Genomic DNA, 27958 nt, shown 5'->3' on the forward strand with positions numbered 1-27958 from the left:
CCAATGTGTTGATTACTTGTGAGTGTCATCACACTTGACCTAGTGTATGGTATTTTTAAGTCACTTTGAATTCCCACTCCACAACCTGACTACTCTGTGTGATCAATAAACCTCTCAACATCTTCTGACTCATTGACAGCGACACCAACCATCTATTCTTCCCTGCTCAGAGCTGTGAGCTCTCCCGCTGTCAGTGCTCTGCTGTTTAGTTTGCTATGCTGGTTGATTACTTAAGGATTATGGCTCCAGATACCTATGTAGCACGGGCTTATATAATATCAATGGGAGAGGAGGCCATTGGTCCTGTGGAGGCTTGATGTCCCAGTGTAGGAGGATGCTAGAGTAGTGAGACTGGAATTCATGAGTGGGTGGAGGAGCCCCCTCAGAGAGGCAAAGGGAAGGGGAATAGAGAAAGATGGTGGATGGGATGGGAGATTTTATGAAGGGGTAACCTGGATGCCATTTGAAATGGAAACAAATAAATGATTAATTATAAAAAGGATAACTTCTATAAAACTTCTCAACTCTTTACTTTTAGAACAGGGAAAAAAGGTTTTTTTTTTTTGCATGACAAACTTTATATTTATTTTTAAGAAAATGCTCAACAGTCATCTAGTATATCCTAAGAAAATCTGGGTGACTTGGACATCTATCTGCTCATTCCTTTTGTATGGAGACTGCTTTGGGAAGCCCTTGCTCTTTGGAGCTTTAATTTTGAAGAGGCCTCTGGCCATGTTTCAGATTTCACAAGAACGTCCTCTCTAACCAACAACACAGTACTGCATTATTATGCTGCCCACATTATGCTTGAGATGCAAGGCCTCTAGGAAGAGCAAGAAACTGGAGGTTTTATTTTTTTAACTTAAAGCGTATTTAATAGCTTTAAAAGCCACTGAGGCACATTGAAATAAAGATATACAAAATATTAAGGACGACCCACAGTACAAACAAAATAACTACTCTTCTTTAAACAAAGACATGTGAGAACATTCAGGTAAGCTTTTGGAGTGCAAAGTATGGGGGCATTTAGAAAGTGTTATTCTGTAGTTTTGAAACCTTTCATATTATTTGGCCATCAGGCTCTATTTTCTTGTTAGTTGGTGAGGCCCAAATACCATGGTTAGGGTTTAGTTTTAGCTTCCATGTATTTTCTGAAAAATGACATGGCTGTGGTTACATGAGGCTTCCCACAAATGTGATCTCGTTAACTTCTTTGTATGCATTATATATTAAATTGTGTGACATTTAGATGTATCTATGTTCTACATTTCCAAGTGCTCAGGAGCTCTTTCTGGCATGTTTCTAAACCACTTATTATCATTCTTATTATCTTTCAAATCCCTTTCTACAATATTTATAATTGACACAGAAATGTATATATCAAATATTTACAGTGGAACATTATGATACATTTCTTAATTGTAAGATGAATTTCATAATCAAACTGTTCACCCACAAATAAACTTTTAATTTTCATTGTGCGTGCGTGTGTGTGTGTGTGTGTGTGTGTGTGTGTGTGTGTGTGTGCTTGAGATGATAAAATCTTGGTAAATTTCTTTTTTTTTTTTTTTTATTAACTTGAGTATTTCTTATATACATTTCGAGTGTTATTCCCTTTCCCGGTTTCCGGGCAAACATCCCCCTCCCCCCTCCCCTTCCTTATGGGTGTTCCCCTCCCAACCCTCCCCCCATTGCCGCCCTCCCCCCATAGACTAGTTCACTGGGGGTTCAGTCTTAGCAGGACCCAGGGCTTCCCCTTCCACTGGTGCTCTTACTAGGATATTTATTGCTACCTATGGGGTCAGAGTCCAGGGTCAGTCCATGTATAGTCTTTAGGTAGTGGCTTAGTCCCTGGAAGCTCTGGTTGCTTGGCATTGTTGTACTTTTGGGGTCTCGAGCCCCTTCAAGCTCTTCCAGTTCTTTCTCTGATTCCTTCAATAGGGGACCTATTCTCAGTTCAGTGGTTTGCTGCTGGCATTCGCCTCTATATTTGCTGTATTCTGGCTGTGTCTCTCAGGAGCGATCTACATCCGGCTCCTGTCGGTCTGCACTTCTTTGCTTCATCCATCTTGTCTAATTGGGTGGCTGTATATGTATGGGCCACATGTGGGGCAGGCTCTGAATGGGTGTTCCTTCAGTCTCTGTTTTAATCTTTGCCTCTCCCTTCCCTGCCAAGGGTATTCTTTTTCCTCATTTAAAGAAGGAGTGAAGCATTCACATTTTGATCATCCGTCTTGAGTTTCGTTTGTTCTAGGGATCTAGGGTAATTCAAGCATTTGGGCTAATAGCCACTTATCAATGAGTGCATACCATGTATGTCTTTCTGTGATTGGGTTAGCTCACTCAGGATGATATTTTCCAGTTCCAACCATTTGCCTACGAATTTCATAAACTCGTTGTTTTTGATAGCTGAGTAATATTCCATTGTGTAGATGTACCACATTTTCTGTATCCATTCCTCTGTTGAAGGGCATCTGGGTTCTTTCCATTTTCTGGCTATTATAAATAAGGCTGCGATGAACATAGTGGAGCACGTGTCTCTTTTATATGTTGAGGCATCTTTTGGGTATATGCCCAAGAGAGGTATAGCTGGATCCTCAGGCAGTTCAATGTCCAATTTTCTGAGGAACCTCCAGACTGATTTCCAGAATGGTTTTACCAGTCTGCAATCCCACCAACAATGGAGGAGTGTTCCTCTTTCTCCACATCCTCGCCAGCATCTGCTGTCACCTGAGTTTTTGATCTTAGCCAATCGCACTGGTGTGAGGTGAAATCTCAGGGTTGTTTTGATTTGCATTTCCCTTATGACTAAAGATGTTGAACATTTCTTTAGGTGTTTCTCAGCCATTCGGCATTCCTCAGCTGTGAATTCTTTGTTTAGCTCTGAACCCCATTTTTTAATAGGGTTATTTGTTTCCCTGCGGTCTAACTTCTTGAGTTCTTTGTATATTTTGGAAATAAGGCCTCTATCTGTTGTAGGATTGGTAAAGATCTTTTCCCAATCTGTTGGTTGCCGTTTTGTCCTAACCACAGTGTCCTTTGCCTTACAGAAGCTTTGCAGTTTTATGAGATCCCATTTGTCGATTCTTGATCTTAGAGCATAAGCCATTGGTGTTTTGTTCAGGAAATTTTTTCCAGTGCCCATGTGTTCCAGATGCTTCCCTAGTTTTTCTTTTATTAGTTTGAGTGTGTCTGGTTTGATGTGGAGGTCCTTGATCCACTTGGACTTAAGCTTTGTACAGGGTGATAAGGATGGATCGATCTGCATTCTTCTACATGTTGCCCTCCAGTTGAACCAGCACCATTTGCTGAAAATGCTATCTTTTTTCCATTGGATGGTTTTGGCTCCTTTGTCAAAAATCAAGTGACCATAGGTGTGTGGGTTCATTTCTGGGTCTTCAATTCTATTCCATTGGTCTATCTGTCTGTCTCTGTACCAATACCATGCAGTTTTTATCACTATTGCTCTGTAATACTGCTTGAGTTCAGGGATAGTGATTCCCCCTGAAGTCCTTTTATTGTTGAGGATAGCTTTAGCTATCCTGGGTTTTTTGTTATTCCAGATGAATTTGCAAATTGTTCTGTCTAACTCTTTGAAGAATTGGATTGGTATTTTGATGGGGATTGCATTGAATCTGTAGATTGCTTTTGGTAAAATGGCCATTTTTACCATATTAATCCTGCCAATCCATGAGCATGGGAGATCTTTCCATCTTCTGAGGTCTTCTTCAATTTCTTTCCTCAGTGTCTTGAAGTTCTTATTGTACAGATCTTTTACTTGCTTGGTTAAAGTCACACCGAGGTACTTTATATTATTTGGGTCTATTATGAAGGGTGTCGTTTCCCTAATTTCTTTCTCGGCTTGTTTCTCTTTTGTATAGAGGAAGGCAACTGATTTATTTGAGTTAATTTTATACCCAGCCACTTTGCTGAAGTTGTTTAGCAGCTTTAGTAGTTCTCTGGTGGAACTTTTGGGATCACTTAAATATACTATCATGTCATCTGCAAATAGTGATATTTTGACCTCTTCTTTTCCGATCTGTATCCCTTTGATCTCCTTTTGTTGTCTGATTGCTCTGGCTAGAACTTCAAGAACTATATTGAATAAGTAGGGAGAGAGTGGGCAGCCTTGTCTAGTCCCTGATTTTAGTGGGATTGCTTCAAGTTTCTCTCCATTTAGTTTAATGTTAGCAACTGGTTTGCTGTATATGGCTTTTACTATGTTTAGGTATGGGCCTTGAATTCCTATTCTTTCCAGGACTTTTATCATGAAGGGGTGTTGAATTTTGTCAAATGCTTTCTCAGCATCTAATGAAATGATCATGTGGTTCTGTTCTTTCAGTTTGTTTATATAATGGATCACGTTGATGGTTTTCCGTATATTAAACCATCCCTGCATGCCTGGGATGAAGCCTACTTGATCATGGTGGATGATTGTTTTGATGTGCTCTTGAATTCGGTTTGCCAGAATTTTATTGAGTATTTTTGCGTCGATATTCATAAGGGAAATTGGTCTGAAGTTCTCTTTCTTTGTTGTGTCTTTGTGTGGTTTAGGTATAAGAGTAATTGTGGCTTCATAGAAGAAATTCGGTAGGGCTCCATCTGTTTCAATTTTGTGAAATAGTTTGGATAATATTGGTATGAGGTCTTCTATGAAGGTTTGATAGAATTCTGCACTAAACCCGTCTGGACCTGGGCTCTTTTTGGTTGGGAGACCTTTAATGACTGCTTCTATTTCCTTAGGAGTTATGGGGTTGTTTAACTGGTTTATCTGTTCCTGATTTAACTTCGATACCTGGTATCTGTCTAGGAAATTGTCCATTTCCTGAAGATTTTCAAATTTTGTTGAATATAGGCTTTTATAGTAAGATCTGATGATTTTTTGAATTTCCTCCGAATCTGTAGTTATGTCTCCCTTTTCATTTCTGATTTTGTTAATTTGGACACACTCTCTGTGTCCTCTCGTTAGTCTGGCTAAGGGTTTATCTATCTTGTTGATTTTCTCAAAGAACCAACTTTTGGTTCTGTTGATTCTTTCTATGGTCCTTTTTGTTTCTACTTGGTTGATTTCAGCTCTGAGTTTGATTATTTCCTGCCTTCTACTCCTCCTGGGTGTATTTGCTTCTTTTTGTTCTAGAGCTTTTAGGTGTGCTGTCAAGCTGCTGACATATGCTCTTTCCTGTTTCTTTCTGCAGGCACTCAGTGCTATGAGTTTTCCTCTTAGCACAGCTTTCATTGTGTCCCATAAGTTTGAGTATGTTGTATCTTCATTTTCATTAAATTCTAAAAAGTTTTTAATTTCTTTCTTTATTTCTTCCTTGACCAGGTTATCATTGAGTAGAGCATTGTTCAATTTCCACGTATATGTGGGCATTCTTCCCTTATTGTTATTGAAGACCAGTTTTAGGCCGTGGTGGTCCGATAGCACGCATGGGATTATTTCTATCTTTCTGTACCTGTTGAGGCCCGTTTTTTGACCAATTATATGGTCAATTTTGGAGAAAGTACCATGAGGAGCTGAGAAGAAGGTATATCCTTTTGCTTTAGGATAGAATGTTCTATAAATATCCGTTAAGTCCATTTGGCTCATGACTTCTCTTAGTCTGTCTACATCACTGTTTAATTTCTGTTTCCATGATCTGTCCATTGATGAGAGTGGGGTGTTGAAATCTCCCACTATTATTGTGTGAGGTGCAATGTGTGTTTTGAGCTTTAGTAAGGTTTCTTTTACATATGTAGGTGCCCTTGTATTTGGGGCATAGATATTTAGGATTGAGAGTTCATCTTGGTTGATTTTTCCTTTGATGAATATGAAGTGTCCTTCCTTATCTTTTTTGATGACTTTTAGTTGGAAATTGATTTTATTTGATATTAGAATGGCTACTCCAGCTTGCTTCTTCTGACCATTTGCTTGGAAAGTTGTTTTCCAGCCTTTCACTCTGAGATAGTGTCTGTCTTTGTCTCTGAGGTGTGTTTCCTGTAGGCAGCCGAATGCAGGGTCCTCGTTGCGTATCCAGTTTGTTAATCTATGTCTTTTTATTGGGGAGTTGAGGCCAGTGATATTGAGAGATATTAAGGAATAGTGATTATTGCTTCCCGTTATATTCATATTTGATGTGAGGTTATGTTTGTGTGCTTTCATTCTCTTTGTTTTGTTGCCAAGACGATTAGTTTCTTGCTTCTTCTAGGGTATAGCTTGCCTCCTTATGTTGGGCTTTACCATTTATTATCCTTTGTAGTGCTGGATTTGTAGAAAGATATTGTGTAAATTTGGTTTTGTCATGGAATATCTTGGTTTCTCCATCAATGTTAATTGAGAGTTTTGCTGGATACAGTAATCTGGGCTGGCATTTGTGTTCTCTTAGGGTCTGTATAACATCAGTCCAGGATCTTCTGGCCTTCATAGTTCCTGGCGAGAAGTCTGGTGTGATTCTGATAGGTCTCCCTTTATATGTTACTTGACCTTTTTCCCTTACTGCTTTTAATATTCTTTCTTTAATTTGTGCGTTTGGTGTTTTGACAATTATGTGACGGGAGGTGTTTCTTTTCTGGTCCAATCTATTTGGAGTTCTGTAGGCTTCCTGTATGTCTATGGGTATCTCTTTTTTTAGGTTAGGGAAGTTTTCTTCTATGATTTTGTTGAAGATATTTACTAGTCCTTTGAGCTGGGAGTCTTCACTCTCTTCTATACCTATTATCCTTAGGTTTGATCTTCTCATTGAGTCCTGGATTTCCTGTATGTTTTGGACCAGTAGCTTTTTCCGCTTTACATTATCTTTGACAGTTGAGTCAATGATTTCTATGGAATCTTCTGCTCCTGAGATTCTCTCTTCCATCTCTTGTATTCTGTTGGTGAAGCTTGTATCTACAGCTCCTTGTCTCTTCTTTTGGTTTTCTATATCCAGGGTTGTTTCCATGTGTTCTTTCTTGATTGCTTCTATTTCCATTTTTAATTCCTTCAACTGTTTGATTGTGTTTTCCTGGAATTCTTTCAGGGATTTTTGCGATTCCTCTCTGTAGGCTTTTACTTGTTTATTAATGTTTTCCTGTGCTTCCCTAAGTGTGTTCAGGTCTTTCCTGAAGTCCTCCAGCATCATGATCAAATATGATTTTGAAACTAGATCTTGCTTTTCTGGTGTGTTTGGATATTCCATGTTTGTTTTGGTGGGAGAATTGGGCTCCGATGATGGCATGTAGTCTTGGTTTCTGTTGCTTGGGTTCCTGCGCTTGCCTCTCGCCATCAGATTATCTCTAGTGTTACTTTGTTCTGCTATTTCTGACAGTGGCTAGACTGTCCTATAAGCCTGTGTGTCAGGAGTGCTGTAGACCTGTTTTCCTCTCTTTCAGTCAGTTATGGGGACAGAGTGTTCTGCTTTCGGGCGTGTAGTTTTTCCTCTCTACAGGTCTTCAGCTGTTCCTGTGGGCCTGTGTCTTGAGTTCACCAGGCAGCTTTCTTGCAGCAGAAAATTTGGTCTTACCTGTGGTCCCGAGGCTCAGGTTTGCTCGTGGGGTGCTGTCCAGGGGCTCTCTGCAGCGGCAGCAACCAGGAAGACCTGTGCCGCCCCTTCCGGGAGCTTCAGTGCACCAGGGTTCCAGATGGTCTTTGGCTTTTTCCTCTGGCGTCCGAGATGTGTGTGCAGGGAGCAGTCTCTTCTGGTTTCCCAGGCCTGTCTGCCTCTCTGAAGGTTTAGCTCTCCCTCCCACGGGATTTGGGTGCAGAGAACTGTTTATCTGGTCTGTTTCCTTCAGGGTCCGGCGGTGTCTGTGGCAGGGGTCCTGCCGCTCCTGGGCCCTCCCCCACGGGAGCCCAGAGGCCTTATACAGTTTCCTCTTGGGCCAGGGATGTGGGCAGGGGTGAGCAGTGTTGGTGGTCTCTTCCGCTCTGCAGCCTCAGGAGTGCCCACCTGACCAGGCGGTTGGGTCTCTCTCTCACCGGGTCTCGGTAAATTTCTAATATACAATAAATTATCAATTATAGTTGTAACTTTGTACAATAAATTCATGGTATTTATTGTTCTTTAATAAATAAAATCATGTCCCTTTGCATATACCTTATCATTTCTCCATCTTCAGCCTCAAACAACCATTCTGTGACTTTGACCTTCTTACTTAAACACAGGAGGAAGACATAAGTTATATGTTTTATTTTATGTGCAATATGTCTTCCAGATTTGTTTATATTTATTCAAGAGATGGTATTCGTTTTTAAAATTAATATTCCTTCTTTAAGGTAAACATTGCTCTCTCTCTATATATATACATATGTATATATTGCATACTATATGTGAACCACATTTATTATAAATAATTCTATAATGAACATTGAGTGCAAAGGTCTCTTAGATATGCTGATTTCATTGTTTTTGATTACATATCTGTGAGGACTAGCATTTCATTTGGCAGTTCTGGTAATCTTTTAATAACCTTCAGATTGTTTAGCATAGCAGCTATATCAATTTATATTTCTATCAACAGTGCAAAAATATTTTCTTCCTCCACATCTTCAACAGTAGTCATTGTTTTACTTTATTTATAACCATGCTAAGAGGCACGAGGGCATGTCTTATTATGGTTTTCAGTTGTCATCTCAGGGCCCTGGTCTTGACAACTAATGTGTTTCCTAGCCTGTGTGAATGTCCACACTGATGGGTATTTGTGCCACTAGAGTGTCACCCTACATGTCATTTCTTGTTGATGCAGCAGCAAATTTAAGACCTAATTACAAAATAATAGGAAAAGCTCGCAATTGTTTTTCTGTCTGGCTCCCTTGCCAGCCTCACTCCTGTTTTAAGGTTTAGAAAGAGCAGTGTGTGTGTCACAACAGAGTGAAAGGGTTATACTCCTTCTGTGTTTTAGCCTTAAAAATGTGCACAGGAAAGTTCCCAGTAGGATTTTGTTTTGGAGGGGATGACAAACATGATTTCAAATGGCAGATTCAATAACACTCTGCTCTGGTGTGCTTCTAGAAACATTATGAGCATATATTTCCTAATTAAAACTATGAATTTTAGCAGTCCTAAAGAAATCAAGTTAATAAGGCTGGTGTTAAATAAAAACAAAACAGCAGCAACAGTAGACATTTGAACCTTGCCACAAACCACAGCACTGAAGAGAACAGAGAAACCATGGGTTGAAGCAAGCCGGGCTACACATCAATTCCTGTTTAATAAACAAACAGACAGGTAGCTTTGATTTATCAGGATGGTTCCCTACCAGACCATGTTTAAAATCAAAGGTGATTTTGTGAGATTAAGTAGTCACCCTCTGAAGGCGAATCCCTTCTCTCCAATGCCAGTAAGCATATATTATTCAAAAGTGACTAAGACCTGAAGAGATAAAGGTCGGAAGATGTGTGGATGGGAAAGCAGAGCAGAAGTATTTCTGGCTAGCTCTTTGCAGCTTTAGGCATTGGTTTCAACACTGTATTCTAAGGAATATATTCTTTTCTTTTTCTTTTTCTTTTCTTTTCTTTCTTTTTTTTTTTTTTTGGAGTTGGATACTTTGTCTTTAAATTTCAAATGTTATCCCTTTTCCCATTTCCCATCACCCCTCCCTACTTCTATGAAGAAGCTCCCACTCCCACCCATCCACACACACCTCAACCCCCTGCCATTCCCCTACCCTGGGGAAATGAGCCTTCACAGGACCAAGGGCTTCACCTCCCATTGATGGCAGACAATGCCATCCTCTGCTACATATACAGCTAGAGCCACAGATCCCTCACTGTGTACTCATTGGTTGGTGGTTTAGTCCCTAAGAGTTCTAGAGGGTCTGGTTGGTTGATATTGTTGTTCTTCCTATGGTGTTGCAAACCCCTTCAGCTCCTTCAGTCCTTTCTCCTAACTTCTTCATTGGGGTGCCCATGCTCATTCCAATAGTTAGCTGCAAACAACCTCATCTGTATCAGTAAGGCTCTGGCAGAGACTCTCAGGATGCATCCATATCAGGCTCCTGTCAGCAAGCACTTCTTGGCATCAGCAATAGTGTCTGGGTTTGGTGGCTGCACATGGGGTGGATCCCCAGGTGGGACAGTCTCTTGAAGATTCCTTCAGTCCCTGCTGCACTCTTTGTTCCTGTATTTCCATGGCTGCCTTCTCTAACTGATCCCTCTAATTTTGTCTCATGACAGCCTATTGTTTCTTGCATAACAATGCTTAGCTTGTGTTATTTACAGATGTTCCTATATCCAAAATGACTTTTCTGTTAAACTTCTGTTTTGAAAATATAAGTCAAACCTCCATGTAATAAGTGTATTTACTTAACATAGATGCACTTTTAACAACCAATAAGTATTTATTGAATTGTAGGTATCAGTGACAAAACAAAAGATTCAGGCTGAGGACACCCTATTTAGTAGTAGAATATTTTCCCAGCAAAAATTGCTCTGTTTTGACATTTTTAGCCAAATCTTCATGTAATAAGTGTATATGCTTGATGTACATGCATTTTTCAGAATCAAAAAACATTTATTGAGAACGTACTGAATACTAGTCACAAAAAACCAACCAACCAACCAACCAAACAAACAAACAAACAAAAAACATTGTATTAGAGCTCCCTGCACTGAAATCCCATTGGGAAGAGAGCTGACCACCCAGGAGTACAGACATGCTGAGACCCCAGGACAGTCTGCCACCTCTGCACACCTCTTCCCACATCCCTGGTCCAAGGGGAAGCTTCACAGTGCCTCTGGACACAGGGATATAGGGACAAACAGCTGCCAGTACTTGCTGCTCTGGTCTGTGCCCAGGACCGAACTGAACTGGCCAAACAGCTCCCTGCAACCAAATCCCATGAGGGAGAGAGCTGAATACTTAGAAGTGTGGATACTCCTGAGAAGTCAGAGGAGACTACCCTTAGTCCACAGTCCAGACTCAAGAGGGAATTTCCTAGTTCCAACAGTACCCCCTGGGTGCAAGGACTTCGAAGCAATCAGGGACAGGACCCTTTGATTCCTGCTCACACCAAGAGATGGAAGACAGTCTCCAGGAGTGCTGACACACCTGAAAGCAGAGCACCTGTTCTCAGAAAAGGCTGAAAGAAAACAGGAAACCTGTACTACAGGAGTGCTGACACAGAGACCTACAGCAGGGTCAAGTCACTCTCAGAAACACCAAGACAAGTGAACACCAGAGACAACCCAATGGCTAGAGGCAAGCACAGGAACCTAAGCAACAGACACCAAGACTACTTGGCATCATCAGACCCTGTTCTCCAGCCAAAGAAAATACTGGATATCCAAACACAGCAGAAAAGCAAGGTTTAGATTTAAAATCACATTTTTGTATAATGATGGAGGACTTTAAGAAACACATACAGAACTCCCTTAAAGAAATGCAGGAAAACACAAGTAAACAAATAGAAGCCCTTAGAGAGGAAACACAAAGATCCCTGAAAGAATTACAGGAAAACACAACCAAACAGGTAAACAAATTGAAAATGGAAATAGAAACAATAAAGAAAGCACAAAGGGAGACAACCCAAAATTTAGAAAACCTAAGGAAGAGACAAGGAACCATAGATACAAGCATCACCAACAGAATACAAGAGATAGAAGATAGAATATCAGGGGCAGAAGATACCATAGAAAACATTGACGCAACTGTCAAAGATAATGTAAAAGGCAAAATCTCCCAGACCAAAACACACAGGAAAATGTAGGACACAATGAGAAGACCAAACCTAAGGATAATAGGCACAGAAGAAAGTGAAGACTCCCAACTTAAAGGGCCACTAAATATATTCAACAAAATTACAGAAGAAAACTTCCCTAACCTAAAGAAAGAGATGCTAATAAACACACAAGAAGCCTAAAGAACTCCAAATAGATTGGACCAGAAGAGAAATTCCTCCCGTCACATAATAGTTAAAACACCAAACACACAAAACAAAGAAAGAATATTAAAAGCATTAAGGGGAAAAGGTCAAGTGACATATAAAGGCAGACCTATAAGAATTACACCAGACTTCTCGCCAGAGACTATGAAAGCCAGAAGATCCTGGACAGATGTTATACAGACATTATCAGAACAAAAATGCCAGCCCAAGTCACTGTATCCAGCAAAACTCTCAATTAACATAGATGGAGAAACCAAGATATTCCATGACAAAACCAAGTTTACACAGTATCTTTCTCCAAATCCAGCCCTACAAAGAATAATAGATGGAAAACTCCAACACAAGGAGAGAAACTACACTGTACAGAAAGCCAGACTATAATTTTCTTGCAATGAAACCAAAAGAGAGACAAGATAATTCCACCTCTAACAACGAAAATAACAGGAAGTGACAATCATTATTCCTTAATATCTCTCAACATCAACAGACTCAATTCCCCAATAAAAAGACATAGACTAACAGACTGAATACGTAAAGAGAACCCAGTATTTTTGGTGCATGCAGGAAACACACCTCAGAGACAAAAACAGACACTGTCTGGGAGTAAATGACTGGAAAACAACTTTCCAAGAAAATGGCCCAAATAAACAAGTTGGAGTTGCCATTCTAATACCAAATAAAATTGACTTTCAACCAAAAATCATTAAAAACGATAAGGAAAGACACTTCATAATGATCAAAGGAAAAATCCACAAATACGAATTCTCAATCCTAAATATCTACGCTCCAAATGCAAGGACACCTACATTCATAAAAGAAACCTTACTAAAGCCCAAAGCACACATTGCACCTCACATGATAATAATAGGAGATTTCAACACCCCACTGTCATCAATGAACAGATCATGGAAACAGATATTAGGCAGAGACATAAAGAAACTAACAGGTTATTAACCAAATGGATTTGCAGATATTTATAGAACATTCAATCCTAAAACAAATGGATATACCTTCTTCTCAGCACCTCATGGTACCTTCTCCAAAACTGACCACACAATCTGTCACAAAACAGGCCTCAACAGACAGAGGAAGATAGAAGTAATCCCATGTATCCTATCAGATCACCACGCACTAACACTGGTCTTCAATAACAACAATAATGACAGAAAGCTGACATATACATGAAAACTGAACACTGCTCTACTCAATAACAACTTGGTCAAGGAAGAAATAAAGAAACAAATGAGAGACTTCTTAGAATTTAATGAAAATGAAGATACAACATTCCCAAATGTATAGGACACAATGAAAGCGTGGTAATAAGAAAAGTCATAGCTCTGAATGCCTGCAAAAAGAAACAGGAGAGAGCATATGTTAGCAGCTTGACAGCACACCTAAAAGCTCTACAACAAAAATAAATAAATAATTCCAAGAGAAGTAGAAGGCAGGAAATAATCAAACTCAGAGCTAACATCAACCAATTAGGAAAAAAAGGAATATGAAAAAAATCAACAAAACCAGGAGCTGGCTCTTTGAGAAAATCAACAAGATAGATAAACCCTTAGCCAGACTACCCAGAGGTCACAGAGAGTGTATCCAAATTAATAAAATCAGAAATGAAAAGGGAGACATAACATCAGAATCTGAAGAAAAAAATCATCAGATTCTACTACAAAAGCCTATATTCAAGAAAACTGGAAAGTCTGAAGGAAGGGGACAATTTTCTAGACAGATACCAGGTACCAAAGTTAAATCAGTAAAAATTAATCATCTAAACAACCCCATAACTTCTAAAGAAATAGAAGCAGTTATTAAAAGTCTCCCAACCAAAAAGAGCTCAGATCCAGATGGGTTCAGTGCAGAATTCTACCAGACCTTCATAGAAGCCCTCATACCAATACTATCCAAACTATTCCACAATATTGAAACCGATGGAGCACTACCGAATTCCTTTTGTAAAGCCAAAATTACTCTTATACCAAAACCACACAAAAACCCAACAAAGAAAGAGAACTTCAGACCAATTTCCCTTATGAATATTGACGCAAAAATACTCAATAAAATTCTTGCAAAGCAAAACCAAGAACACATCAAAATGATCATCCATCACGATCAAGTATGCTTCATGCCAGGGATGCAGGGATGGCTTAATATATGAAAATCCATAAATGTAATCCACTATATAAACAAACTCAAAGATAAGAACCACATTATCATTTCATTAGATGCTGAAGAAGCATTTGACAAAAGTCAACACCCTTCATGATAAAAGTCCTGGAAAGATCAGGAATTCAAGGCCTAAATCTAAACATAGTAAAAGCAATATACAGGAAACAAGTAGGTAACATCAAACTACATGGAGAAAAACTTGAAGCAATCCCACTAAAATCAGGGACTAGATAAGGCTGCCCACTTTCTCCCTATTTATTCAATATAGTACTCGAAGTCTTAGACAGAGCAATCAGACAGCAAAAGGAAGTCAAAAGAGATACAAATTGGAAGGGAAGAAATCAAATAAATATCACTATTTGCAGATGATATGCTAGTGTATTTAAGTGACTCCAAAAGTTCCTCTAGAGAACTACTTAACCTGATAAACAACTTCAGCAAAGTGTCAGGGTATAAAATTAACTTAAACAAATCAGTAACCTTCCTCTATTCAAAGAATAAACAGGCTGAGAAAGAAATTAGGGAAATTACACCCTTCACAATAGTCCCAAATAATATAAAATATCTTGGTGTGACTTTAACCAAGCAAGTGAAAGATCTGTATGACAAGAACTTTATGTCTCTGAAGAAAGAAATTGAGGAAGGTCTCAGAAGATGGAAAGAGCTTCCATGCTCCTTGATTGACAGGATTAATATAATAAAGATGGCCATTTTGCCAAAAGCAATCTACAGATTCAGTGCAATCCCCATCAAAATTACTACTCAATTCTTTATAGAGATAGAAAAAGCAATTTGCAAATTCATTTGGAATAACAAAAACCCAGGATAGCAAAAACTATATTCAACAATAAAAGAACTTCTGGGGGAATCACCATCCATGACTTCAAGCAGTATTACAGAGCAATAGACATAAAAAAAAATCTGTATGGTATTGGTACAGAGACAGGCAGGTAGATCAGTGGAACAGAATTGAAGATCCAGAAATGAACCCACACACCTATGGTCACTTGATCTTTGACAAAGGTGCTAAAACCATCTAATGGAAGAAAGATAGCCTTTTCAACAAATGGTGCTGGTTCAACTGGAGGTCAACATGTAGAAGAATGCAGATCGATCCATGCTTATCATCCTGTACAAAGCTTAAGTCCAAGTGGATCAAGAACCTCCACATCAAAGCAGTTACACTCAAACTAATAGAAGAAAAAGTGCGAGTGGGGAAGAGTCTCAAACACACGGGCACTGGGGAAATTTTCCCAAACAAAACACCAATGGCTTATGCTCTAAGATCAAGAATCGACTAATGGCACCTCATAAAACTGCAAAGCTTCAGTAAGGTAAAAGACACTGTCATCAGGACAAAATGGCAACCAACAGATTGAAAAAAGATCTTTTCCAATCCTACATCTGATAGAAGGCTAATATCCAAAATATACAAAGAACTCAAGAAGTTGGACTCCAGAGAGCCAAATAACCCTATTTACAAATGAGGTACAGAGCTAAACAAAACGTTCTCAAATGGCCAAAAAGCACCTAAAGAAATGTTCAACATCCTTAGTCATCAGGGAATGCAAATCAAAACAAACCTGAGATTCCACCTCACACCAGTCAGAATGGCTAAGATCAAAAACTCAGGTGAGAGCAGATGGTGGCGAGGATGTGGAGAAAGAGGAACACTCCTCCATTGTTGGTGGGATTGCAAACTGGCACAACCATTCTGGAAATCAGTCTGGAGGTTCCTCAGTAAACTGGACACTGCACTATCTGAGGACCCAGCTATACCTCTCCTGGGCATATACCCAAAAGATGTTCCAACATACAACAAAGACACACGCTCCACTATGTTCATAGCAGCCTTATTTATAATGTCCTTAATATCTTAAACCATCACTTTCAACACTGCAGTGATTTTTGATCCATAAACCTTAACCAATATGAAGGTGTTTGACTGTGACATCAGAAAGGACTGGAAGAGGGATGCTACTGACTTCCATTGCGAAGAGTACAAGAGTCTCGTAAATCAACACATAGCACAAAATATCAGTTCTAAGACTAGCAAAGCTTGACCTACATTGTCGCATCATTACTCTGACATCATTTCCCCTTCCTTTCCTGATACCCTTCATTATTTCCCACAAAACTGTCTCAGATATGTTTTAATTAAATTACTGAAAAAGTACTCAGGTCATACCTAATGTTCTTAGAATAATAAATGCACTCACACAAAAATAAAGTTTGAGAGGCAGTTTACTTTAACCCAGATATAATTAATGTTTCATGTCTTTTTCTAACAAACTGTCAGAAAAATATGTAAAGAGAGGAAATAGTTATGAAGCCAAACCTTTACTCATGGCTACAAACTATTTATTTAAAGCCAAAATAGAAATTTTTAAAAGGCCAGGAAGATATATACAAATGGAGGCTTGAAAATCTGCAAATGATGGAGTAATACATACAATTGTAAGATTGATCCTAAATCCCTCCAAGAGAAATGGATGATCCTACCATCCCAGTGAATTTGGTTAAGGAATGTCTTATCACTTTTCCTCTTACTCCCACAGAAAATGGGTTTGGAACATAGGGTACACAGGTTAACTTCACCAACATCAAACATTTTCATCACCATGGCTCCATTCTTCAAGTATTTCACACACACACACACACACACACACACACACACACACACACACACACACAAAACACACAACATATTCCAACCACAAATCAAAAAAATAGTAGTACTCACCTCTCAATGTTCTAGTATCAAGGAAACACATTTTAAAACACTGATCCATTGTTTGCCCACCATATCATTCCAGTGATTAACTTCATAAAAGTTGAATCATACCTCAAGAAGACATTCTTTCACTGTTTATCACATCCAAGGGTTGCTATACTAACTCTATGAAAGCTAGTCACTAGATGTAGGATTTACAGTAGCAATGTCAGGGGTTGCTATAGATTAAGTGGAACGTACTAATACCAATAAGCAAGGGAAACTCTGACTTGAAAAAATAATGGCGGACATCAGCAACAGAAGCCATTATAGAACTTCTAACTGTAACTTGTCTATGAGTCCTAATGTATGTTAGGGTCATGGATAGTAGTAGCAGCATCAACCAGAATAAAGGTTGGCACACAGGGTGTCTTTTGGGATGGATTCTTACAAGTTGAAGAGCATGTTTGAGCAGGGTTTAAAGCTGTGACACAGCCAGTTCATAAACTCTCCTAGAGCTGAAGTGGCTCTTTGGAATTATCCCAGGTTAGAGCAAAAGAGTCCCATGTGGATGATCCATTGGTAATGGTTGCCCTTGGAAGGAACATAACTTTTTTGGAGACCACCCGCCTGAGCTATGGTAATCTTTCAGTGTAAGTCATTTAGTCACAAAGATAGAAAAAGGAACGTTTTACATTTTGTGTTTTAAGGAGATCAGTTGATGCTTCCCTAATTTGATAGCCACTGAGAGAATTCTTGCACTAACTTTTAAAAAGTGCTAGTCATTATATTCTGTGCTCCTCTCTCTGCCTTTGAGATGTCTTTTCAATGCTTTTGTCTGTGGTATAGAATCACTGGCTTCACAGAAAATACAGGATGAAATGAAAGTTTTAAGGTTCAATTTTTTTCACGATGCTGTGACTCACCGAACTTGAAAAGTCATCCTAATTTCTTCTTGTTGTTACTGACATTGAGAGTCAGCTGTGTGTCCTCAAGAATCTGGTCTTGGGAGGTACCTGCTGTGTGATGTGATCATATGTGCTTTGAATCCTAGTCCTCCATTCTGACTCTTCTTGCCTTCTCTCCCCCTCTTTCTTTCTCTCTTCTATTTTAAAACATGTTTCACATGTATAATTATATGAATCCAGTAGCAATACAAAACCTCTTTGTGCCCCCATTCATGTCAACAATGGAGAGATCAATTCGAAATTTTCTCCTCTAGAATTTCTTTATGAAGATCAAATGAAATCGTAAGTGCGAGGTTATTTATAACCTACGGCATGCAGTGCAATCACAAGACAGGGTAGCAATAGCATCACTCTAGCCTAGACTGCTTTAGCAGCCAGGAAGTACAACGTGTTCTTGATTAATTCACATGTCATTTTGATTAAGCAACCTTGTTAAATAATAGTTTTACTGCGATAGTTCTCACATACCAGCAGAGGAGACAATGAGGAAATGGCATGTTCAAAGAATATGAAAAAGACCACCACACAAAACAAACTAATGAAAATTTTTGGGATTTTTTTTCCCTAACATATTTATTTATCTCCTTGGCTATGAGAGCAAGAACTGAAACCTTTCCAAGGATTTCATGTACAATATAGCTTCTGGTGCATGTTGTTTCTCTCAGGGACATTCAAGAGAGTACTTGTAGAATGTAGTGATGAACCGAGGGCTTGAAGATAGCCTCATCATATTTATAAATTTCTTGAATGTTACTAAAACCATCCATAAAATGAAAACTGGTCTCGATGGGCCCATAATATATATCTGAACTCAACATGGTCTTCACGGAGGCACCCATGAGTATACTTCAGTGCTGCCAGCTGAGTCTTGGACCGTGCGATAAGATCGGGTGAATGACTTACAGATAGCTGGCAGTTTTGTCCAATTAGGAGAAGTCAAAGTGCCCATTTGCTGGTTCTTTTATAGTCTTCATTGGAGCTTCAATAGACAGTGTAGAGACTGCTTTACCTCTAATAAGTAGGACAAAATGGAATTAATGGATGTGAGTCTCAGACGTTCCATCAATGAACTGTGACTGTCTTTTTCTCCCTTTATCCTCCTAACTCCTCCTCCCTGGCCTATTCTTTCTCCTCCCACATAACTCCTCTCTCTCCCTTACTCTGAGTTAAATACATTTCAAGGATATAATCAAACTTTTAAGAGGCACCTGGGAAAGAATTCAAATTTCCACAGTGTAATGAGAACAAGACTATATGCAGGAGAGGAACACGACTATGTTCCAGTGTAGAGATCAGCCAGAGACAAAAACCATTCCCATAAGCTACCTCTCCACTTCTAATGCTCAGAAGCCTGTACGATCTTTAAGCTTGCTGCATTTAATGACTGTTTCAGGGAAACGTTGTAGGTAGAAATAGAGATAATTTGAAAAGATCTTATGACAGGTAAATGACTGTAAGGAAATAAAGTATGGAAACAGAAATCATTGCATTGTATTCATATATCAACGTATTCATCAGAGTGCAGCCCAATTACAAAGGTGGACTTTTGCAATCCACCAAGGCCAGACGACTAACTCAGTACACAAAATGTCTTTGATAAAAGCAGAAATCAATGCTCTTTGTCCATGTGGAATAACTTATTTCAAACAGAAGCAAATGGCTTACTACCCTTGGTTTTCAAGAGACATGAAAAGAAGCCACTAAAGATTCCTATGTCACGGGAACAAGAATACCCTTGGCATGGAATAGGGAGGCAAAGTTTGGAACAGAGGCAGAAGGAATACCCATTCAGAGCCTGTCCCACATGTGGCCCATACATATACAGCCACCAAACTAGATAAGATGGATGAAGCAAAGAAGTGCAGGCCGACAGGAGCCGGATGTAGATCGCTCCTGAGAGACACAGCCAGAATACAGCAAATACAGAGGCGAATGCCAGCAGCAAACCACTGAACTGAGAATAGGTCCCCCGTCGAAGGAATCAGAGAAAGAACTGGAAGAGCTTGAAGGGGCTCGAGACCCCATATGAACAACAATGTCAAGCAACCAGAGCTTCCAGGGACTAAGCCACTACCTAAAGACTATACATGGACTGACCCTGGACTCTGACCTCATAGGTAGCAATGAATATCCTAGTAAGAGCACCAGTGGAAGGGGAAGTCCTGGGTCCTGCTAAGACTGACCGTGATTGTTGGGGGGAGGGTGGTAATGGGGGGAGGGTGGGGAGGGGAACACCCATAAGGAAGGGGAGGGGGAGGGATTAGGGGGATGTTGGCCCGGAAACCTGGAAAGGGAATAACATTCAAAATGTAAATAAGAAATAAAGTTAATAAAAAAACTTAAAAAAAGATTCCTATGTCACTTTACCTTCTATGAAAAGGACGATGTCGTCTTTGAGAGGATGCAGCCCATTTCTGGGAAATGCACTTGTAGAGACAGCATCCAGACTCAAGACCAAAATGGAATTGTGAGCTCGGGTTTTACTAGCAGTATTGCACAGTACTGCGTTATCTTCCTAGGAGTATGCTAAGGAAAACGGTGTGTGTTCTAAGAAGTTACGGTGCAGAGGCATGTTTCATTTCAACACTGCTGTCTACAGATGACATACAGAGGAAGAACTTGGACGTTTCCAATGTTTACTTGACTAAAAGCTATTTCAGAGACCATTTCTGCACTGCTTGCTTAGTCACGCATCCGTGTCCAGACACAATGTCTGTCAGAAATTGTCACTTTTATTTAAGAAAGGCTTTGACACATAAAAATTCTGTTCTAATAAAGCTTATGTCTTACTTGACAGTTCTAGGATACCGCATGCATGTGTCCGCTGTGCATGCTCACATCACTTCTCAGCAGGCTTTTCTCTTTTGTCAACTTGGATAGATTCTCACCTTCTTTTAGCCCAATTTCTAGAGACCTAAAAAGTGTATATTAAAAATATCACAGCTTCTGAATTCTCGGAGGATTGTGTGAGAAAACATATTATAGAAACAAATGTAATTTATGCCTGGTAAGGAAAAAATGTCAATGCAAAGTAGCACAAAGAGACACATAATTACAGAGAACTGAATCCTGAATGACATGTTTTCACTTTGAGTACTATATTGACTAAGAAATAAAAAAAATATTTACTCAATTTGCCTACATTAGACATTATACTACAATGCAAATGAAATGTTATGAGACTCGTGAGGTCCAAATTGCATCTCTTTATCTTATCTGACATAATCCTCTTCTATAATGAATTGCTATCACTTGGGCTTCAAGAAAAGGGTGCTTTATGAATCCTGTCAATATTTCTAACTCATTATAATGTGTATGTGGGTTAAAGATTTGACTTACATGCACTAGTACATGTAACACATTTACATTTACAAAATATTAATTTCATTTTGCAGAAATGGCAATAATTTTCAGAGCAGACAAATATATCATTCAAGTTTACCTTAAATAAAGTTGCTCAGGGAAGATAAGTCATTTATAAGACAAGTAGGTAGTTATGAATACATGCCTATGAAATCAAACCAATGTGCTTCATTATGGTGAAGAATAATGACCAGAAAATTAATTTAAAGTGCTAATGAACTGCATTCTTAGTAGATAAAGAGAGATGAAATGACTGATACTGAGAGTTATATCCACACCTACACCTAGTTTACACAGGTTCTTAAAATCTGAATACTTGGACACCCTGAAGAAAATAATTTTATTAATTTTATTATAATGTTCAAAAAATGTATAAGCAGACATCATTTTTCCTTGACACACAATTACAGTCTTGCCTCATTTTCCATTCTTATAATAGAAGACATATGTACATTAAGACCAAGCCAAGACAATTATAGCCAAAAGTATCAGTGACCAAACTGCTGTTTGTCCTAATACACTGAAAATACTATGACAATGTACCTTCTCTGTAATGCTGAGTTTACAAGCCCAAGTTAAAAAATAAAGGAGAGGGGTTGGGGATTTAACTCAGTGGTAGAGCGCTTGCCTAGCAAGCGCAAGGCCCTGGGTTCGGTCCCCAGCTCCGAAAAAAAAAAAAGAAAAAAGAAAAAAAATAAAGGAGACTGAATATAATTTTTTCAGCCTTCTTCTTTTACATTATCATAATAATTTTAATATCAATTGATAATATTATACAAAAGTTCAAAATTAATTGTAACAACATTCCAAATACAAAGCTATGTTGATTTGCTGCTGCCACTAAAAACAATGATAAATAAATATATGAGGTTATTTGTTGCTGCTTAGCCTAAAGCAAAATTAAAAATGTGAAATAAAAAGTATTCTTTAAAAATTTGTGTGCTGGGTTTCACTTAATGATTAAAATATCCTAAAGAGTTCTACTATGAAATCTAAAGCATGGGAGGGAGATAACTCAGTCAGCATAGTGTTTGCTGCAAAAGCCTCAGGACATGCGTTCCAAGTTCAAATCTTACTATTCACACAATCAGTCAGGCATGGTAATACCCATTTGTTTTTTTGTTGTTGCTGGTTTTACTTTTTAATTTACATTTCAAATGTTATTCCTTCTCCTAGTTTCCTGGACATAATCCCCCTATCTCACTCCTTCCACTTCTTCTATAAGGGTGTTCCCCTCCCCATCCAACCCTGCTTCCTGCCTGCCAGACATTCCCCTACACTGGGGGTCCACACTTGGCAGGACCAAGGGCTTCTCCATCCATTGATGCCCAACAAGGCCATCATCTGCTACCTATGTAGTTGGACCCATGGGTCAGTCTATGTGTAGTCTTTGGGTAGTGCTTTAGTCCTTGGAAACTCTGGTTGGGTGGCATTGCTGTCCTTATGGTGTTGCAAATCCCTTCAGCTCTTTCAGTCCTTTCTCTAATTCCTCCAACAGAGGTCCCATCCTCAGTTCAATGGTTTGCTGCTAGCTTTCGCCTCTGTATTCATGCTGTGGCTTTGTCTCTCAACAGACATCTATATCCGGTTCCTATCATCATGAAATTCTTAGCATCATCAATCTTATCTAGTTTTTGTGACTCCGTGTGTGTGTGTGTGTGTGTGTGTGTGTGTGTGTGTGTGTGTGTGTGTGTGTATACATATATATATCTCACATGTGGGGAAGGCTCTGAATGGCCATTCCTTCAGTCTCTGCTCCAAACTTTGCCTCCATATCCCCTCCTATAAATATTTTTGTTTGCTCTTTTAAGAAGGAGTGAAGCATCTGTACTCTGGTCATACTTCTTCTTGAGCTTCATGTGGTCTGTAGATTGTATTTTGGGTAATTCGAGCTTTTGGGCTAATATCCATTTATCAGTGAGTGCATACCATGTGTCTTTTTCAGTGATTGGGGTTACCTCACTCAGGATGATATTTTCCAGTTCCATCCATTTACTATAAATTTCATGAAGCCATTGTTTTTGATAGCTGAGTAGTATTCATTGTGTAGATGTACAACATTTTCTGTATCCATTTCTCTGTTGAAGGGCATCTGGGTTATTTCCAGCTTCTGGCTATTATAAATAAGGTTTCTCTGAACATAGTGGGGCATGTGTCTTTGTTGTATGTTGGAACATCTTTTGGGTATATGCCCAGAAGAGGTATAGTTGTATCCTCAGGTAGCGGAATGTCCAATTTTCTGAGGAAACTCCAGATTGATTTCCAGAATGGTTGTACCAGTTTGCAATCCCACCAACAATGGAGGAGTGTTCTTCTTTCTCCACATCCTCACCAGCATCTGTCATCACCTGAGATTTTTATCTAAGCCACTCATTCTGACTGGTGTGAGGTGGAATTTCAGGGTTGTTTTGATTTACATTTATTTCCCCAATGACTAAAGATGTTGAGCGTTTCTTTAGGTGCTTCTCAGCTATTCGGCATTCCTCAATGAAGAATTCCTTGTTTAGCTATGTACCCCATTTTTAATAGGGTTATTTGATTCTCTGGAGTCTAATTTCTTGAATTATTCGTATATTTTGGATATTATCCCTCTATCAGATGCAGGATAGGTAAATATCTTTTCCCAATCTGTCAGTTGCTGTTTTGTTCTAACAATAGTTTCCTTTGCCTTACAAAAGCTGTGCAATTTTATGAGGTCCTATTTATCAATTCTTGATCTTAGAGTATAAGCCATTGGTGTTTTGTTCAGGAAACTTTCCCCAGTGCCCATGTGATCCAGACTCTTCCCCACCTTTTCTTCTATTAGTTTGAGTGTATCTGCTTTGATGTGGAGCTCCTTGGTCCACTTGGACTTAAGCTTTGTACAGGGTGATAAGAATGGATCGATCTGCATTCTTCTACATGCTGACTTCTAGTTGAACCAGCAACGTTTGTTGAAAATGCTATCTTTTTTCCATTGGACGGTATTAGCTCCTTCATCAAAGATCAAGTGACCATAGGTGTGTGGGTTCATTTCTGGGTCTTCGGTTCTGTTCCACTGATCCACCAATACTGTACAGTTTTTATGACTATTGCTCTGTTATACTGCTTGAGGTCAGGAATGGTGTATCCCCCAGAAGTTCTTTTATTGTTGAGTATAGTTTTCACTATCCTGCCTTTGTTTTCATTCCAAATTAATTTGCAAATTGCTCTTTCTAATTCTATGAAGAATTGAGATGGAATTTTGATGGAAATTGCATTGAATCTGTAGATTGCTGTTGGCAAAATGGCCATTTCTACTATATTACTCCTATATTAATCCTTGAGTATGACCGGTCTTTCCATCTTCTGAGATCTTCAATTTCTTTCTTCAGATACTTAAAAACAGATCTTTTACACTTGCTTGGTTAGAATCGTGCCGAGGTATTTTATATGATTTGGGACTATTGTGAAGGGTGTCATTTCCCTAACTTGTTTCTCTGCCTGTTTATCCTTTGAGTAGAGGAAGGCTACTGATTTGTTTGAGTTAATTTTATACCCAGCCACTTTGCTGAAGTTGTTTATCCATGCTTATCCAGTTGTTCTCCGGTGGAACTTTTGGAGTCACTTAAGTATACTATCATATCATCTGCAAATAGTGATATTTTGATATTTTCCTTTCCAATTTGTATCCCTTTGACCTCCTTTTGTGGTCTGATTGCTCTTACTAGGACTTCAAATACTATATTGAATAAGTAGGGATAGAGTGGGCAACCTTGTCTAGTCCCTGATTTTAGTTTGATTGCTTCAAGTTTCTCTCCATTTAGTTTAACATTAGCTACTAGTTTGCTGTATATTGCTTTTATTCTTCAGATCGTATAAGTCTTTCGCCTCTTTCAGCTTTCTTATATGTTTGAAATTCGCTTAAAATAAAATGTTCAGAAGCACACAGCGTGTTTACTCTCTTCTTCCACTTTCAGATTGGTAGGACCCAAGATATGGAAAATGCCACCCTGCCCATAGAAGACTCCAGGAGAAGGAGACGAAAATACTTTCATGGTGTTAAGATACAGAATTTAGGGTTTAAGATCAATTAATTACTCTAGTATAGATAGAAGATAGAATACCACTTCCTTATTTCAGCAACCATCAGCTTGTCCACCCGATGGTTATGTAACATATGAGTGCGCGTCCCCATGTATTTCATGTCTGTGAGATCCATTCCTTACCATAAAGCAATTAAAAAGTGATTCTTGCTGAACAACTAGAAATATAGGTAATTCTCTTGTTCTCTTCAAAAGCCAGGGGTTCTCAACTACTGAATTACACAATCCTCCCCAATCACACTCCCTTTGTCAAATCTCGAGTCGTTTCTGTTTTCACAACCAGGGAGATAACCAAAGGGGATTGCTACTGCCAAGTACACTTCAGTGCAGCGATAACCATTCCAGAAAATTATTCAGATAAAGTATTGGTAGTGTAAAGGTTAAAAAACTTTGATCTTTTTAAAAATGTTGGTATGTCAGATAAAAAAAATAATGGCCTGTATACTATGTCAAAGACACAGAAATGTCAGATTATGAGTGCAGAAAGGTGACACATAAAAATGGGTTCTTTTACATAAAAATATTTTCTTCATTCTTGAGAATTATATATATATGAAATATGTCTCTTATTCAGCCTCACTGCACCAACTCCTTCCATGTTCCTTTCAGCACATTATCTGCTCAACTTTTAAGCTTGGGGTTTTGTGTTGTGGAAAAAAAGATTCTTGAGACATCTCATGATGTCTTTCAGACGTCATTTTATAGCTAGTACAGTCTGTGACAGTATTAAGCTAGCAGGTAGAAAAAGTTCTATATTGTTTCAAATGGGAGCATACGATATTAACAGTATTATAGTATTAGTAGTGATCGTAAGTGAATTATAAGTGGATCCTCCTAACATTCTAAAGGTGCTGCCACCAGTTGTAATGCCGTCTGAATTTCTTTACACAGGGCTGGTGTTCTGTTCCCCTGACTTCTGGAATCTGATGGACTGCTTCACATGCAGTTTCTTTCTATTTCATTTGCTAAATGAGTGAGTTAGTTAAAATTTAAACTTTCCTTCAGAACTAAGTTTTATAAAATTAATATACTTACCCAAAAATAAGATCATAGTATGTGTGACTGTGTGGGTGTGCCTGTGTATCTGTAGGGAAAGTGGGCATGTGGGAATCTATTTATGATTGCATGATTTATAAAGTTACAACTACTGTGTAGACTATGTCCAGGACAATTATTACACAATTTTTTATTGATTCAATGCTGACAGTGTTTGTAAAATCTCATATTTATTAATATATACTTCAATGAATTTGTTTTTAGCATCATCTGAGTCATGCTGAAGTAAAATCTTATGATGATGTCTTGATCAGAATTAATATCAATATTGGCATCTTGATATAAAATATGTCTCACTGCATCATATTTGCATTCAGCTTAAGTGTGTCCAATGTGAACTTTTAAAGTCTGGAAGATAGGACATAGCAAGAGATGGCAAAGGGACACTGAGTGCCCCTGTCCTTAGATTACATACGTGAGAATGCAGCCTTCTATGGTAATTTTATTCTGATTTATTTGGCATAAAGAATCCACCCCAAGACATTTAAAATAGAAACAATAATATAACTAGGGAAGTTTGCTAAGATATAAATTAATAATTCAAAAACACTTGGTGCATTAGTTAGATATCATATTTTTCACTGAGAAAGCACATGGCATATTTCAGTTTCCCTGGATTCCAGGTGATGTCGTTGTACAAATAAATTGTTAAGAAACTAACAAAATGTGCTAAGGCTTTAGAAAATCTGATGAACAAGTGATAGGACCCAACAGTTGTACATTTTTGGTTTTCCTTTAAAGTGACAGGCAGTGATACATCTGATATATAATATTGACCTTCTGTATCTCATGGCAAAGAGCCCAGAAATGGTACTAACATTAATACTGGCAGAGAGATGTGAAGCTACAATAGCAGGAAGTTTTTACCTTCTGCACACATATTCAGCATTGAAGGAGCTTTTGGCACAGAACTACATTTTTAAACCCACGTTTTCATTTTCATATATGGGATTAGATGAATTCTATGTATTGGTTTTAATTTTCTTGTTCATTGAGACTCTAAATGAAAGCACAATTTAGAAAAAAAAGATATATCCTTATCTTTCCTTCTTAACACTATTCAGAAAATTATTATGTACATAGAGATCATATAATGTTATGTATGGTCTGACTTTGTAACCTTAATTAGCCTAAGATTATGTATATAGGCAAGGCTAAATTGAACTTACAGGGATCTACCTGAATCTGCTTCTTAGGTATTGAAATTAAAAGCATGTACTATCCTGACCTGCTTATAGAATCTTTGTTTTTTTAATTTCTTAAGTCAGCATATATTTGAAGCATTTTCCCACTTCAGTTCCCTCCCTTTAATTATTATTCCCTATACTCATTCTCAAATTTACAGTCGTCATCACTATCATCATCATCATCATCATCATCATCATCATCATCATCATCATCAATTTGCTAACTGTTCAGCTCTGAGATGTCCACATAAAAGAAGTGTATATACTGACAAGTTTGTGTGCATATATATATATATATATATATATATATATATATATATATATCTTAAACAGATATCTCTTTGGAAGCATTTAATAAGGGCACAAGTCAGAAAGTCCTTGAAGAAGTGAAGACTCTCTTATTAATACATTGAAAATTGAACAACGCGTGTATAATGATTTTTATAAAGCACATATTGGGAATTTTGTGGCTGCTGAATTACTGTAATTGCATGAGTTATAATTCCAGATAACAAAGTTCATTCAATGTATTGTGAAAAAGATGAACAACCAGACTAGTAAGCAGAAATACCCTTATGGTTATTTTTCTACTGTTGTTAA

At 38.4% G+C, this 27958-nt stretch overlaps 1 long non-coding RNA gene across 2 annotated transcripts in view; it reads left to right on the top strand.

Moving 5' to 3' along the window:
* The first annotated feature begins 786 nt into the window (after positions 1-786).
* The window catches only part of LOC102548672 (uncharacterized), a 104167-nt gene continuing 76995 nt past the window's right edge, over positions 787-27958 (top strand). Inside the window, exon 1 of one of the 2 annotated variants that reach the window (XR_015631184.1) lies at positions 787-994. This is a non-coding gene — a long non-coding RNA (uncharacterized LOC102548672). The remainder of the gene's footprint in view (positions 995-27958) is intronic. The other variant, XR_015631185.1, reaches the window with a different exon arrangement.

Source organism: Rattus norvegicus, chromosome 10 (assembly GCF_021556685.1).
Source record: "Rattus norvegicus strain SHRSP/BbbUtx chromosome 10, alternate assembly SHRSP_T2T, whole genome shotgun sequence".
NCBI classification, from domain to species: domain Eukaryota; kingdom Metazoa; phylum Chordata; class Mammalia; order Rodentia; family Muridae; genus Rattus; species Rattus norvegicus.